The sequence below is a fragment of the Rhineura floridana genome, chromosome 3, assembly GCF_030035675.1.
Source record: "Rhineura floridana isolate rRhiFlo1 chromosome 3, rRhiFlo1.hap2, whole genome shotgun sequence".
Lineage (NCBI taxonomy): Eukaryota > Metazoa > Chordata > Lepidosauria > Squamata > Rhineuridae > Rhineura > Rhineura floridana.
In genome coordinates this window covers 145,812,616-145,827,738 of record NC_084482.1, presented here as the reverse complement: position 1 = coordinate 145,827,738, position 15,123 = coordinate 145,812,616, and the positions used below count along the sequence as shown (strand labels likewise).

Sequence of the window (15,123 nt, the reverse complement as noted above, 5' to 3'; positions counted from 1 at the left end):
CAAAGCAGCTCACAACAGAACAAAATGCAAATCACTATATCAATAACAATCAAGTACTAAATAATTCCACACATAATCCAACAAATAATTCAGTTTGATTACCTAAACATTATAACATTTAAAGTCATTATGAAATAAGCTATCAACCAAATAAAACACATTAATTAATAACATAATCAACATACCAATACAACAAATCAAGAAAACAGTTTTGTTACCCTTGCACCAATGTTATAGCCTCTGCTGACCACTGTTGTACTGGGATTCTCATGTGGTTTGCCATCCACTGATGCTCTAGTTCTGGGTTTCCTGTAGTGAGCAGAGGGTTGGACTAGATGACCCGCAATGCATCTTGCAGCTCTATAGGCACTGACCAACTCAGGCTTATTTTAGCTTCAGCATAGTTGCTATATCCTGTTCTTTCAGGCCATGCCTAGGGGATTGCAACTCACATCATTTCAAACACAATGGGTTGCATCCAACTAAATCCTGCTGAGAGTAGACCCACTGAAATGAATGTACTTAAGTTAGTCATGCACATTCATTTGAATGGGTCTACCATGACTATGACTAGCATTGGATATAGCCAAAAAAATTATTTAAGCATTTAGTTATGTGAAGGTTTTATTTGTTAAATTCTACCAAATGGTTTATAATCTGAGAACTAGTGTGATGTAGTAGACTAGAGTTTTGGACTAGGATTTGGAAGGCAAGGGTGCGAATCTCCACTCAGCCATGAAGCTTGCTGGGTGACCATGGGCCAATCACTCTCTCTCAGCTGAATCTACCTCACAGGGTTGTTGTGAGAATAAAAAGGGGAGAGCAGAACCATAAAATCCTTGGAGGAAAGGTGGAATATAAATGTAATAATACAATACAATGCAATCTGCTTTCAGCTTAAAGTGGAGAACAATATCAACATCTCTCTCCACCCCTGCCAAAAAAACCTATTGAAAAATACAAAATTAACCAGCAACATGCTAGCAGGAGGGGCAACACAAACCAATCCAAACTGAATAAATAAATAAAACCAACACTTTGAAATCAGCCTGAAAATAAGTTGGTAATCAGTGGAGTTCCTATAACATTACTGTTACATATCACTGGCTGCTTTCAATGGAATCAGTCCACATTTCTAGCTTACAGACATCAACTAGTGTAAAAAATCACATGTTGTGTAAAAAAGTACATATCTCACCAAAATGTATTTATCACATGTCAATATATTTATCATTTCAGTTGGTGTCTTCTTTTCAAACCATATTACTCCAGTTTTGGTCTGCCATCCCTGCCTTTCAGTTTATTTCTGGCCACAGTTCAACAACCTATAAAGACCTAAACATTGTATGACCAGCATGTTTGAAGGACCACAATTAGATATAACACTCCAGTTGTTGTTGAACTCCAATTTCCATCAGCCCCAGACAGCCTTGTCAATGTTCAGTGATGATGGGAGTTGTAGTTCAACAACATCACAAGCTTTCTGTTCCTGTCCTGCCTTAACTTCCCCACCCATGGCATTTATCGTGTGAGCCATTGATCAATGCCCATTCTGGAGGCTCAATTGCTTGAGACACAAGGGAGGATATTTCTAGGAGTGGTGCCCAAGTTATGGAAGTCTGTTCCCTGAGAGGTTCAACTGGCCCCAGGGGTGTAGCAACAGGAGGGGTAAATGAGGACATTGCCCCCCTCAAATGATAATTCTGCCCACAAATGAAATTTTCCTTCAGTCTCCAAATTTCTAACATTGCAATAATAGATACCAAACACAGCAAATATAAGAGTTGGAAGTTCAAATGAAGTGAACACACAGAAGCATAGCGTTGGAAGGGGCCAAAAAGGCCATTGAATCCAACCACCTGCTCAGTGCAGGAATCCAAATTAGACAGGTGGCTGACCAGCTGCTTCTTGAATGCCTCCAGTGTTGGAAAGCCCACCACCTCCTTAGGTCATTGATTCCATTGTCGTATCTAACTCTAACAGTTAGGAAATGTTTCCTGATGTTCAGTCAAAATCTGGCTTCCTGCAACTTGAGCCCATTATTCCTGCAATCTGGGGCGATCAAGAAGAGGTCCTGGCTCTCCTTTGTGTGGCAACCTTTCAGGGACTTTTAATTAATTAATTTATTATTTGATTTATATATCGCCCTTCCAGCAGGAGCCCAGGGTGGCAGAGTACTATCATATCTTCCCTCAGTCTTCTCTTCTCAAGGCTAAACATTATTATTATTGTTGTTGTTGTTGTTGTTGTTGTTATTATTGTTGTTATTATTATTATTAATGGAACTCAAAGCGACTTACAAAAAAAATTAAATTGTGCTCAAAGTGGCTTACAACAAAAGCAAACAACAATTACAAAAACAATTTCATAATAAAATAATACAACAGCAGTAATAAAACAATAACAAATGTCCACTTCATGCCCACTTCTTTCAGTCTCTCCTCATAGGGCTTTGTTTCCAGTCCCCTGATCATCCTCTTTACCCTCCTCTCCCCTCTTCCAGTTTATCTGCATCCTTCTAAAAGTGCAGTGTCCAGAACTGGACACAGTACTCAAGATGAGGCTTAAGCAGTGCTGAATAGAGGGAAATCAATACTTCACGTGATTTGGAAACCATACTTCTGTTAATGCAGCCTAAAATAACATTTGCCTTTTTGCAGCCACATCACACTGTTGGCTCATATTCAGCTTGTAATCAACAACAATCTCAAGTTCCCTCTTGCATGTAGTATGGCTGAGCCAAATATCCCCCATCTTATAACTGTGCATTTGGTTTCTTTTTCCTAGATTTGGAACTTTGCTCTTATCCCTGCTCTTATTCTGTTGTTTTCAGCCCAATGCTCCAGCCTATCAAGATCCCTTTGAATTTTGTTTGTCTTCTAAGGTATTCATTATCGCTCCCAATTTTGTATCATCTGCAAATTTGATAAGTATTCCCTGCACCTCCTCATCCAAGTCATTAATAAAAATGTTGAAGATCACTGGGCCCAGGACCAAGCCCTGCGGTACTCCGCTCGTTACCTCTCCCCAGTTTGAGAAGGAACCATTGATAGGCACTCAAGTACGATTCTGGGGCCAACTGTGGACCCACCTGATAGTTGTTCCATCCAGCCCACATTTAGCTAGCTTGCTAATCAGAACACCATGGGGCACTTTGTCAAAAGCTTTGCTGAAGTTGAGATATATGATGTCCACAGAATTCCCACAGACTACCAGGGAGGTTACCCAATCAAAAAATGAGATAAACTTAATCTGGCAGGATTTGTTCTTGATAAATCTATGCTGGCTTCTAGTAATCACTGCATTGTTTTCAAGGTGCTTACAGATTGACCTCTTTGTAACCTTCTCCAGAATTTTCCCAGGGATTGAGGTCAGGCTGACTGGTCTGGAGTTCCCAAGTTCTTCCTTTTTGAAGGTAGGGACAACATTAGCCCTCCTCCAGTCATCTGACACTTCACCCATCCCCCACAATTTTGCAATGATAACAGATGTGGTTCCGAGAGTTCTTCAACCTTTTCCTTCAATACGCTAGGATGCAGTTCATCGGGCTCTGGAGATTTGAACTCATTCAAAGTAATCAGGTATTCCTTGACCATTTGTCTATCAATCTCAAGCTGCAATCCTGCCCCTTCAACTTCACATTTGCCAGGCGGGCCATAGTCCCTTTTTGGGGAGACAACTGAGCCAAAGCAGGAATTGAGCACTTCTGCCTTTTGTCATCTGTTAACATTTTGTCATCCTCACTGAGTAGGTGTACCACCATTTCTTTTCTCAGTCTTTTATTACGGACGTACCTGAAGAAAGCTTTTGTTGTTGTTTTGAACACCCCTCACTAACCTCAGCTCATTCTCATCTTTAGCCTTCCTGACGCCATCCCTGCAATTCTGTGCAACCTGTCTGAACTTTTACTTTCTGGCCTGGCCTTCCTTCCACTTCCTGTATGAATCCTTTTTTGTTTTCAGGTCATCTCTAAGCTTTCTGTGAAACCGCCTTGGCTTCTTCTGCTGTTTTCCACCTTTTTGCCATGATGGAATTTTTTGCCATCATGCCTTTAGAATTTCCTTTTTTAGAAACTCCAAACCATCTTGGCCCCCTTTTTCCATTAGGGTCGCTTGCCATGGAGCCTTACTTACCATTGTTCTGAGTTTATTAAAATCATCTTTCCTGAAGTCCAGGGTATGCGTATGGCTACTCACAGTTTTGGTTTCCTTTAAAATCAAGAACCCAAGTATAACATGGACACTTTGCCCCAGAGTTCCCATAACTGCCACGTCATCTACCAAGTCATCTCTATTGGACAGAATCCAGTCAAGGCTAGCTGATCCTCTAGTTGCTTCCTCCACTTTCTAGAAGAGGAAGATATCTCCCACCCAAGTCAGGAATTTCTTGGAGGGGGCATGTTTGGCAGAATTTCTCTCCCTAGCTGAGCTGACTAAGGTGGTCTCGGGTGTACTGTTGAGATTTCCCAGACTGTTGGTTCTGGGGGATGTCAAAATCCATGCTGAGGCCACCTTATCCAGGGCGGCTCAGGATTTCATGGTCTCCATGACAACCATGGGACTGTCCTAATATGCCATTGGCCCAACACATGTAGCAGGGCATACTCTAGATTTGGTTTTTGCAACTGGACATGGAGTTGGTGATCTGAATGTGGGGGGCCTTACATCAGTCCCTCTGTCATGGACAGATCACTGCTTGCTGAAGTTTATACTTACAGTGGCTTTTCCCCTCTGCAAGGGTGGGGGGCCTATTAAGTTGGTCCGCCCCCTGAGACTAATGGATCCGGATGGTTTCCAAAGGGCTCTGGGGAGTTTTCCGGCTGATAGGGCTGGTGCTCCTGTCAAAACCCTGGTCGAACTGTGGAATACAGAAATGACCCGGGCGGTTGACATGATTGCTCCTGAGCGCCCTCTCCTGTGTAGAGATCGTACGGCTCCATGGTATACCCCAGAGCTGAGAGCGATGAAACAATATAGGAGACGACTTGAGTGCAGATGGAGACGAACTTTTAGTGGATCCAATTATACATTGGTAAGTGCCTATGGTAAGCTGTATTTAGGGGTAGTGAGGGCAGCAAAAAAACAAAGTGAAAAAAGTGGATAAGAGAAAAATCAACTCATTTGAAATGTGGTGTTGGAGGAGAGCTTTGCACATACCATGGACTGTGAAAAAGACAAATAATTGGGTGTTAGCACAAATTAAATGAGAACTATCACTAGAAGCTAAAATTATGAAACTGAGGTTATTATACTTCAGACACATAAATGAGAAGACACGATTCACTAGAAAAGACAATAATGCTGGGGAAAACAGAAGGGAGTACCAAAAGAGGAAGACCAAATAAGAGATGGATTGATTCCATAAAGGAAGCCACAGACCTGAACTTACAAGATCTGAACAGGGCAGCTTATAACAGATGCTACCGGAGGTTGCTGATTCATAGGGTCGCCATAAGTCGTAATCGACTTGAAGGCACATAACAATAACAACAAACACTTAGTATGCTACAGGACTCATTCTTGGTGCCACTTACAGCTGTGTGCGAAAATTTATTCTCAACTTTGACACATATGTTGACACCATACAAGTGTTCAGTGCTTCATTACAGAAAAACAAATGTAGACATCTTGGCTTTTGAAAGTAACATATTTGAGGGAATTTCAAGTGAACAGATCCTCTGCAAGCTTACGGTGCATTAGACTTTTTTAACAGTTCACTTGCACGATATACATTTACTTCCTAGTCACTGTTATTTAGTTTACACAAACATTTTGCATGTGGCAAATATTGTATTTAAATTGATTTGCTTTTTTGTAACTTTACAACTCATAGTTCCTAATTAAAATACATAAATTGGGGGGTGTCATTACCTATGAAAACCTTTTCCCCCGGAAAACCCTTTTATGGGCCAATGCCCCAACCCAACTTTTGTCTCTGCTCCCCATGAAAATGGTCTTGCTACACCCCTGACTGACCCCTTTGTTACTTATTTGTTAAAATCTTTTATAGAATTCTTCTCAGCCAAGAAGCTTGAAGCGGTGTATAGCATAAAATTCCACCACTAAAATGTTAAAATGTTAAAAACATATAAAATCAGATAAACATTAAAATATACACAAAACATCTCAAATTCTAAATAAAGTCAAAAACAAACAATGAGCAATGCTAGGGATATGCACAATATGTAAAATGGGCAAATACCCTAGCTGGGGAAAGCTGGGGAAACCCTTAACTAACAAATGTGCCATTAACAATTCTTGGAGATACCCTATGGCCTACCATATGGGGAGTATTCCAAAGAGGCCATGCCACTGCAAAGGTCAGTCAAACATGCTGTGAAACCTATTTCTTCCACCATGCCTTTTAATTTGATTTAGTTTTGCCATTCTCTGTTGATTTGATTTTTTACTCCTCTGCTTTGTACTTTGACTCTGTTTTTATTTGATTTTGGTTTGTGTATTGTTTTCAAAGGCACGATATACATATTTTAAATGAATAAATAAAAGACATCCTGTCTTTTCACAATGGAGCCCATGTGATATGCTTGGAGTTTCCAGGTTGTTTCCTATCCAGATACTGAACAGACTCAGACCTACTTAGCTTCAACACAGTTGCTGCATCACATGCCCTCATACAGAAGGCCATTATCAAAAAGCTTATTATAAGATTTCACCTGAAAGTTATCAGCTAGACATATTTTCCATTTTGGATTTGAGAACAAAAATGACATAATTCAGTTCTTCAAAGGACAAACTTTGGATAAAGCTCAAAGTAAGAGAGACTGTGAAAATGTTCCATAGCTGGAATGGAGGCATGGACTGAAGAATTTTCTGAAGGCAGAAGAGTAAAAAGCTTAATTTATACAGAATATGAGATATATGGAAATCCCCTGCCCATAGAAGCTTCCTGTTCTTGCCCTGTTGTATTTAAAACAACTGAGCCTGTATGTCTCCTATTTTCATGTAATATAGCAATCTATGGCCCTATGGATGAGCTGCTGGCAGGTGAATGTTACGTGATTTGGTTGGAAACATGTTAGTGTTTTTGAACATGACCAAGGAGCCCATGGAAAGTTTACATGGGTAAAGGCTGATTGCATGGCCAACATCCTCTAATAGCGAACCCTAAATCCTTTCCTGTGACATTTTGCAGGCATGAAAGGAAGATCAGGTACAGACAAGCTGGAAGGGAAAAGGAAAAGGAGACTAAGTAACTGACTTTGATGTGAGATACAGGATCCTGAAGGAAGGGATAGAAGAAAAAAAGGATCCGTGGACTAGGTTTGTAGGTCTCTAGACCCTGAGAGTGCTCCTGTGCCTTTAAGACTTTTTCAGAAGGGACAGTTCAGCTACATCTTCTATCATCACTACAGCATTATGATTTAGTAGCAATTCCAAGAGGGCAGGGAGGACCAAGAGGCAGTGGAGCTGAAGTTCACGTATTGATTTGAGTGAACCAGCCAGTTCTTTTGACTGTCAGCTTCTAGATTCTATTGATATGTCATTAATGGAGCTCCTACTTATCAAAATACATGACAGTTATCTGCATTTTTCTACATGTTTTTTGAGAAAATGCTGCCATGTTTTGGCTGTATTCCATAACAGGCACATCTGAGTTTCAATTCTTAGGCCCATGTGGCAACAAGAATAAATCAACATCTCCCAGTGTTGTATTTGCTGCCTATTTCATCTAAATGACATGAGAAAACTTTACTCTTGTAAATGGGAAAATGGAAGATTCAGTAGGCTCATTTAGTGTTTTGTAAAAGGAAGGCAATTTATTCAGCTGTGGTATAAACAGGGGAAACCTGGATTCAAATCCTCAATCAGTCAACAAAGCTCAACATGAGTAACATCAGACCAGGTACTAAGTCTCAGCCTAACTAACCAACCGTCACATGATCAGAATAATTCTTGCTGGTTATGATCAGCATGTGAAAAATATAGTCATATCAATTTGCTCATTTCATCCACCTTCATTGTATAGAACAGGTAGACAGGCAGACGGATAAGGGCTGGAAAATGGCTATAGCTCCATGGTAGAGTATATGCTTTGCCTGAGAAAGGCCCCAGGTGCAATCCCCCACATCTCCAAGTAGGACTGGGAGAGAGCCATCTCTGAAACCCTGGAGAGCTGATGCCAATCAGAGTAGACAATACTGGGCTAGATGGACCAATCTAAGACAGCTTTCAATGTTTATAGATACAGATACGGTATATAAAACCTTTGGATGCAAGAATGTTTTTAAATATGGACTTGTAGATTTTCATTTCACAATAAGAAAATTAGGGCTCAAGAAGGATTGGTAACTTGCTGATAGAACTGTAAATGGATCATTGAGTTCATCTGCTCTCGTACCCTGGATGGATAATTTTTCCTACAAATCAAGCCAAAGGCAATGCCCCTGTTGAGAGTAGAGGAAAAACCGTTTTTTCCCCCCAGTACAGTAGTAGAAATTCTAATGACTTTAACCATGATTCTGATCTTGTAAAAGGCAAAAATGAAGCCATCCACTGAATATCTTAATTCTGGCTAACTCATTTATATTCAGGTTAGCGGTTTTAACAACTCATTTCACTCACAGTAAACCAAAATGAAATTGAATGAACTTATTTGATAAGCTTTGCTTAAAGTGAAGTCTTTGAAATTCAAATATATTTTGCTCTAGTGCCATATAAATATTTGTGCATGTATTACAGACTGTTAAAATGACTTTTTAAATACACTCAACCACAACTAAGAGACATAATTGGGTTTCCATCAATGATCAAAAGGAGCCAGTTAACCCTGGGATAAATAATTAGCTCTTGTTTAATTAAGATAATTCTCCATGTTAAGGCCAAGGGATTAAAATTCAACCCACACAAACCTCCATTGCTTTTAATGAACTTCAAAAGGCTCAATCGTGTTTTTACCTGTGGAAACTATGAAGGAAGATAAAAGAGGTGAAGCATGGCAGCTGTACCATCTACCCATCTGGCTTCAGAGCCCTCCTGGTTTTCGTAGAATGGGATGGCTCTGGGAAAGCTGGCAAATCAACTATTTACCGATCCTTTGGGCAGCTGTCAAAACCACAATATAGTGTCCAGAGAAAAGGAAAATATGCAGAGAACAGATTTTTTTAGTGGGTAGGAGAGGGAGAACTACCAATAAACCAAGATCATTTCAAGAATGTCACCTATACAGTGGCCAAATGTGAAGCACGTTATTTAAATAGCTCAGCACACATACTTTCTTCATTGCCTTATGCATATACATGGCTCCTTTTTTGAAGCTAAATTGCATGCCTTCCTCTGAAAGCCAGACTATGTTTTGAGTTCTTATAAACAAGGATGTAGTCATCTGGGGTCTCGGGGGTGGTAGTGTCCTAGACCCCTTACTTTTTTTGTGAGCAGGGTCCCAGCAGGGTCTGTATGTCTCCAGCATCCTATGAGCCAATCAGCATGAAAGGAGAGTGTCTAGCCACTCAGAAGAGTCTTCTAACATCCTTCCTTGTCCTTTTCTGCTGATTGCAGCCAATTGGAGAGAAAGCAGGTGAGCCAGCTACTGAGAAGACTCTTCTCAGTAGCTAACTCACTCACCTTTTGTACTGATTAACTCCCAAGGATGTCTACTGTTGTGGGAGAAAGTATTAACAACGATCTAATTCTTAACCCAGCAGCAAAAGGGGATGTGTGGTTGTGACTCTCGTGACGAAACACTGCACTTCTGAATTTGCCACTACACTATTGCTTATAAATGAGGGTTCATCTGAGCCAAATCGGTTTACCTGTTGCGTGGGTTATCAGGGGAGGACAAGACCCTCCCAGCCCATTCTTACTCCCTCTTTTGTTCCTTTTTTCTTTTGCAGACACCTCTACTTCTGTCCTACAGTGACGGAAATCTTCTTGGCCCACAGATTGGTTTCAAGGGCTTGCACAACTTGTGTCCTCAGGGCCTTTTTAAGGGGGGGTGTCACAGGAGTAGCTTTATAGTTTGGGGCTCACATACCCCACTTCTGCCTTTTACTAACGTTCTTGGGCAAGTTGCTTTCTGTAAGTTATATCATCTACATTAACTTCATCAAAATCAATAGGGCATATTTCAGAGAAAATATGTTTAGGGTAGGATATGGGAACATTAATAATGTGAAACTTCTGGTTATTTCTGACATGGGACACAGCTTGCCTACTCATAATGCACTTTGCCCATTCCATGCCACCCTCAGAACATTTGTCTGGCACTGCCACTGAGGGCCGCCACGGTGCCTTTACGACATTTGGAAGTTGATCTGTCAAAAGAAAGGAAGAAGCGGGGAGGGGCCTCAAATGATCACTGTGCCTCTCAGTGTCTTCAAAAGGCCCTGTGTGTCCCAATTATGATAGAATTTCAGCTAGATTTTTGTTTTTATCTCTGTTTTTATGAAACTGTTCTACTGGTTTTATATTTGCATTTTTGTGCACCACTTTGTTGTTGTTTTTGTTATATGCCTTCAAGTCAATTACATCTTATGGTGACCCTATGAGTCTTTTTTGGATATATTCATAGGGTTTTCATGGTAAGTGGTTTTCAGAGGCAGTTTACCATTGCCTTCCTCTAAGCCTATGGCATCCGGTATTCCCAGGCAGTCTCCCATCCAAGTACTAACCAGACCTGACCCTGCATAGCTTCTGAGATCAGAAGAGATCGGGCGTGTTCAGGGTAGTATGGCCATAGTGTACACCACTTAAAATTTTTTAATTTTAAGCGGTTTAGAAATGCTTTTAATAAATTGTTTCTGGAACTGGAAAGAGGTTTTTTAAAATATGATTTTAAGATTTTTAAAAAAATGTTTCTAAGATGTTTTGTTTTTGAGATATTTTAAGAAGTTTTTAGTATTTTGCCCTTTGTTTATCACCCTGGGCTCCTTCTGGGAGGAAAGGCAGGATAGAAGTTTAATAAAAAATAATAATAAAGTTTTTACAGCTTCAGCATTTAATCAGTGTCCATTGTCCATTACCTAGGACTGTTAATGTCAGTCCTGACTGTACAATAAAAGTGACAGAAGAGAACAGAATGGAAAATAAGCAAGACCTGGACCAGGATTCCAGTTCAGCAGGCAAGCAGAAGCTGGAAGTAAAAACATTCAGAGCCATCCTGGCTGGAGAGATAGCAAAGAGGCCAGTCACCAGCATCTCACAAAATGGATGACATATTCAAGTCACCAGCTCACCATCAAGTCTTATTCTCCATTTTAATCTATTTTGAACCCTGACTAGGTTCTTTGGAAGCCTTTGCCAGGCAATTTTATTTACTGGTCCTTGTGGGAGATCATTACCAATGCTGTTGGAAGGAGCAGTTCAATGTACATCCACTGTAATAGGGCCATGGTAGACCACTCATCACAGGTGCTCATATACCCCCCCTAAAAAAAACCACTCTGCATTATTTATGTTATTTTTGCAATTTTAACTTGTCCTGCCACAATGAAAGGTGTTGGTTGCCTTCCTTGAAGAGAATTATTGCCATTGCAGCAATAAATAAGTTTGACCCTCCAAACTCCCTATGTAATATGCATGGGTTTTCAAAAATTGTTCCCATTGATCAGCCTCAAAAAGAAATGTATAGATGTAAATCTAATGTCAGTATCATTACTAATCAGTTTCTCTGTTTCTCCTTCCGCAGTTCTGAAAGCTCCATGAAATCAAGTCAAACCCCCTTATTTTTTCCATTTCAGTAATTGCAGCCTTAAGGAATTGAACTATTTTTGCACAGGAAAAATATCCCCAACAAGATGAGACCCTGCAGGCCCTGTTTCAGTGCAATCTGTTTTCAAACCGCTTAGATATTAAGTCTTTAATAGGAAGTCAAACTGTTGTGTGTTTCCAGAGGAACATATTGGCACCCAGGGGCTGCTAATGTGCCATCGGCAACATCTTGAATGCAGCTGGGGCTATTGTGGTACGACATTATTTTTATTTCACTTGTTCCACATGAAAATACAAACAGGGCTGATAGCCTTCAGGGATGTCACAGCATAGAAATATGGCATGTGAATCAAGAGTTTGCTGCAACCTCTGGCCTAACCATTTTAATCAAAATATGACATGACCCCTTCAGCTAGGCTATGCTGTGGTGCCTGCAGGCAAACATTCAAGCCTTTTAATCTTCCTAACCCAGTGATACACATTAACATGTAACATCTCATAAAATCCATCCATGTTGCCCTATCATTCACATAACTCCACCAATAATTCCAATTCCCTTCCTCCTATTTTCACACCTGAGATACCAGAAGCCACATTAGGTTCAAAATATTGCTCAGTGTGCTAAGTAAACTAGATCAAGTATCTGTTATCACTCATAGGGTTTTCGTGTCAGTCATTTGCATTCTTAAGCAGACTTGCCTGATATGCACCTCCCAGACCAATGTGTGGATCAGACTGTGGGTCCACTACTCAGTCTACACTCAAACCAGATTCCTTTACAAGGTGACCCAAAGGCTATTTCTCATCTGCTGGTGCATGCTGCGCCTGCCATGCATGTTGAAAAACTTACTGCAATTCCCCCTGGGAATGACAGGACATGATGGCAGGCCATCAGGGAGATTGTGTGGCAAAAAACATGGTTGCCATGTCATTTTTTTAACCATATGCTCTTTCTGACAGGAACAGCACAACCCATCACTCCCACAGAGAATTGTATTAAATGTTTTAACAGGCACAGTGGGAGCAGTGCATGCTAGCCACTCCAGCCAGCTGGTATGTTTTGAGGGGGGGGACCTAAAACTACAGAGACAACCCTCGGCCAACATCATGAACATTTCCCTTTTATAACAAAAAGTACTAAATTTATGCATAAAAATCCACAGATATGGGAACGGAATAGACTTATCGGCTGTCGCATAAGATATGGAAATGAATCAGATTAAGGCCATTCTGTCCACTCTAGTGTGAAGATGTACAAACGAGAGTGATATATATTATGTAATTTTCCTATAGAAAATGGCATAACATTTTTCAACTACTAAGTGTAGGAATACCTGTCTGCTATTCACCCATTTTGAACACAATATTCTACTCATTTGATAACTATGGAGGAGTTAACAAGACATTGCAAAGTACCCAGTCCCATGGACATCTCATCTGAACCCTCTGACAAACTCTTTGACCACATCCCCAAAACCTGCCTCAGCTTGTAATTCTCCATCTTCACTCTCTGGTGGAGGGTCTACTTGGGAGAAGAGAGAAGGTTCAGGCAACCAGGGAGGATAAGGGCTGGCAGTCAGGACAGAAACTTCTGAGTTTCTTCTGTTGTGTTGTTGGGATAACAGCTGTCCCAGGTAGGGCTCCCGCTAGAGCGCTCTTGCTTATCTCCTGCTCTAACACTAGATGTTGCCTCTGAGGACCCATTCCTCTCACAAAGGACCCTATGAGTGCCTATGTTGGCTTGTTAGTGCAAGCAATGAGCCTGGAAGGGAATGTCTAGGCTCCAGGGAAGAGGACTGGCCCTTTAAAGCCTTCCAACTCATCACAGAAGGGGTGATCTGGAGCAGAAAGAATAATAACATTTACGTTTAGTTCCAGCCATCTTTGGAGCAAGTTGCTCACTTGGAACTCTCCATGACGCTGAAACTACTTCCTTGCTTTGCCACATTATGCCCCATGGGCTTCTTGTCAAGGTCAGGACAGGACATGGATAGCAATGGCCTGTTACACCACATTTTACCATGGCCCCAGGATAATGAAAATAGTTATTAGGCAGTGGTCCCTTTTATGTTTCTCCTTTGAGCATGAGCCAATCGACTTCACATTCTCTGCATCCCCTCGGTGTGTGCTGCTCTGCACATGAAGGCTTCTCACTACTGACTTTTCCTCTGTTCTGCTAAGACACCCTCCTGTGAAGAGAAAGATATGCAGAAGGAACACAAGACGCCAATGGCTAAAGAAGGGACCAGCTGGAACAAGCCCTAAATTTATTGTACAATTAGTATCAGTATATAAGGCTGAGTCATGTGCACAAGGTCGGTGTGTATCTAGTATATATTTTCAAGCTAAAAATATGCAGCATTTGGAAATACAATAGTATCTCTCACCCACACTAATTCTCACATCTTAATGCTAAATTTAAATGTGGATGACCCCATTCTAAAAGAGCATTTTCCCTCTTCATTCTCTCATCTTACAAAGCAAATGTTGTCTCAAAAAACAATACAATGATTGCACTATTAGAGTGTAAAGAGTCTGTCACCAAAAAGAGTTCTCTGTTCCATAGAATAAAAAAAAGGAATATGCAAGTCACACCAATTCCACCTAAATTCTTCAATGAATTAAAGTAACTAGCTTAGGTGAAGTGAGCTCAACAGTAAATATTCATTGGGATTAGATTTAATAATAATTAAAACAAGATGGGCACCACCAAGCCAAAGTTAAGCACTTTTAAGTTCCACTGATTTTACTGAAAGGATTAAGTGTCTGCTTAAACCTTAACTACTGAAATTAATTGGACTTAAAGTGATTAACTGGCTGGACAGGAACCAATATGTGTTTTGATTGCAGGAGAAATCTCCCTTATTGAAATGAAGCAGCAGCAGCAGCAGCAAGCACCCTTATTTGACAACTACCTTATAACTGCTTATTATATAAGTTTGCTAACACTGATTGGCTATACTATTCCATCTAGACTATAGGAATTGTATTTCTTACTTTCTTTAATGTATATTGACCACTTACTTCAATACAAGAATGCTACTGCATTTATATTTTGAAATAAAAAGAGCAAACTGAAAAGTGATATATATTGATTAAAAACTAATGCTATATCTTAAATATTTAAGATGAAGAAAGAGGAAAGGAAAGGGCCATAGCTGAGTGGTTGAGCATCTGACTTGCATGCAGAAGGTTTCATGTTCAATCCCTGGCATCTCCAGGTAGGACTTGGAGAGACTCCTACCTCGAACCCTGGAGATCCGCTGCCCCTGAATGTAGACAATAAAATGGAGCCAATACCAATGGGTCTGACTCAAAAGTAGGCAGCTTCCTATATTCCCTATGAGTAGGGGAAGCAAAGAGAAAATAATATCTTGTAGCACAATCCTTTACATATCTACTCAGTAGTATTCACAGTCAGTTCAGTGGGGCTTACTCCCAGATAAGTGAGTATAGG

The 15,123-nt window shown here is 40.5% G+C and overlaps 1 protein-coding gene and 1 pseudogene across 8 annotated transcripts in view; both read right to left on the bottom strand.

The window, feature by feature from the left end:
- The window catches only part of CACNA2D3 (calcium voltage-gated channel auxiliary subunit alpha2delta 3), a 1,117,495-nt gene that overhangs the window by 785,604 nt on the left and 316,768 nt on the right, over positions 1 to 15,123 (bottom strand). The gene's annotated exons all lie outside the window — the stretch shown is intronic.
- On the bottom strand, positions 10,579 to 10,697 carry LOC133382483 (5S ribosomal RNA; annotated as a pseudogene).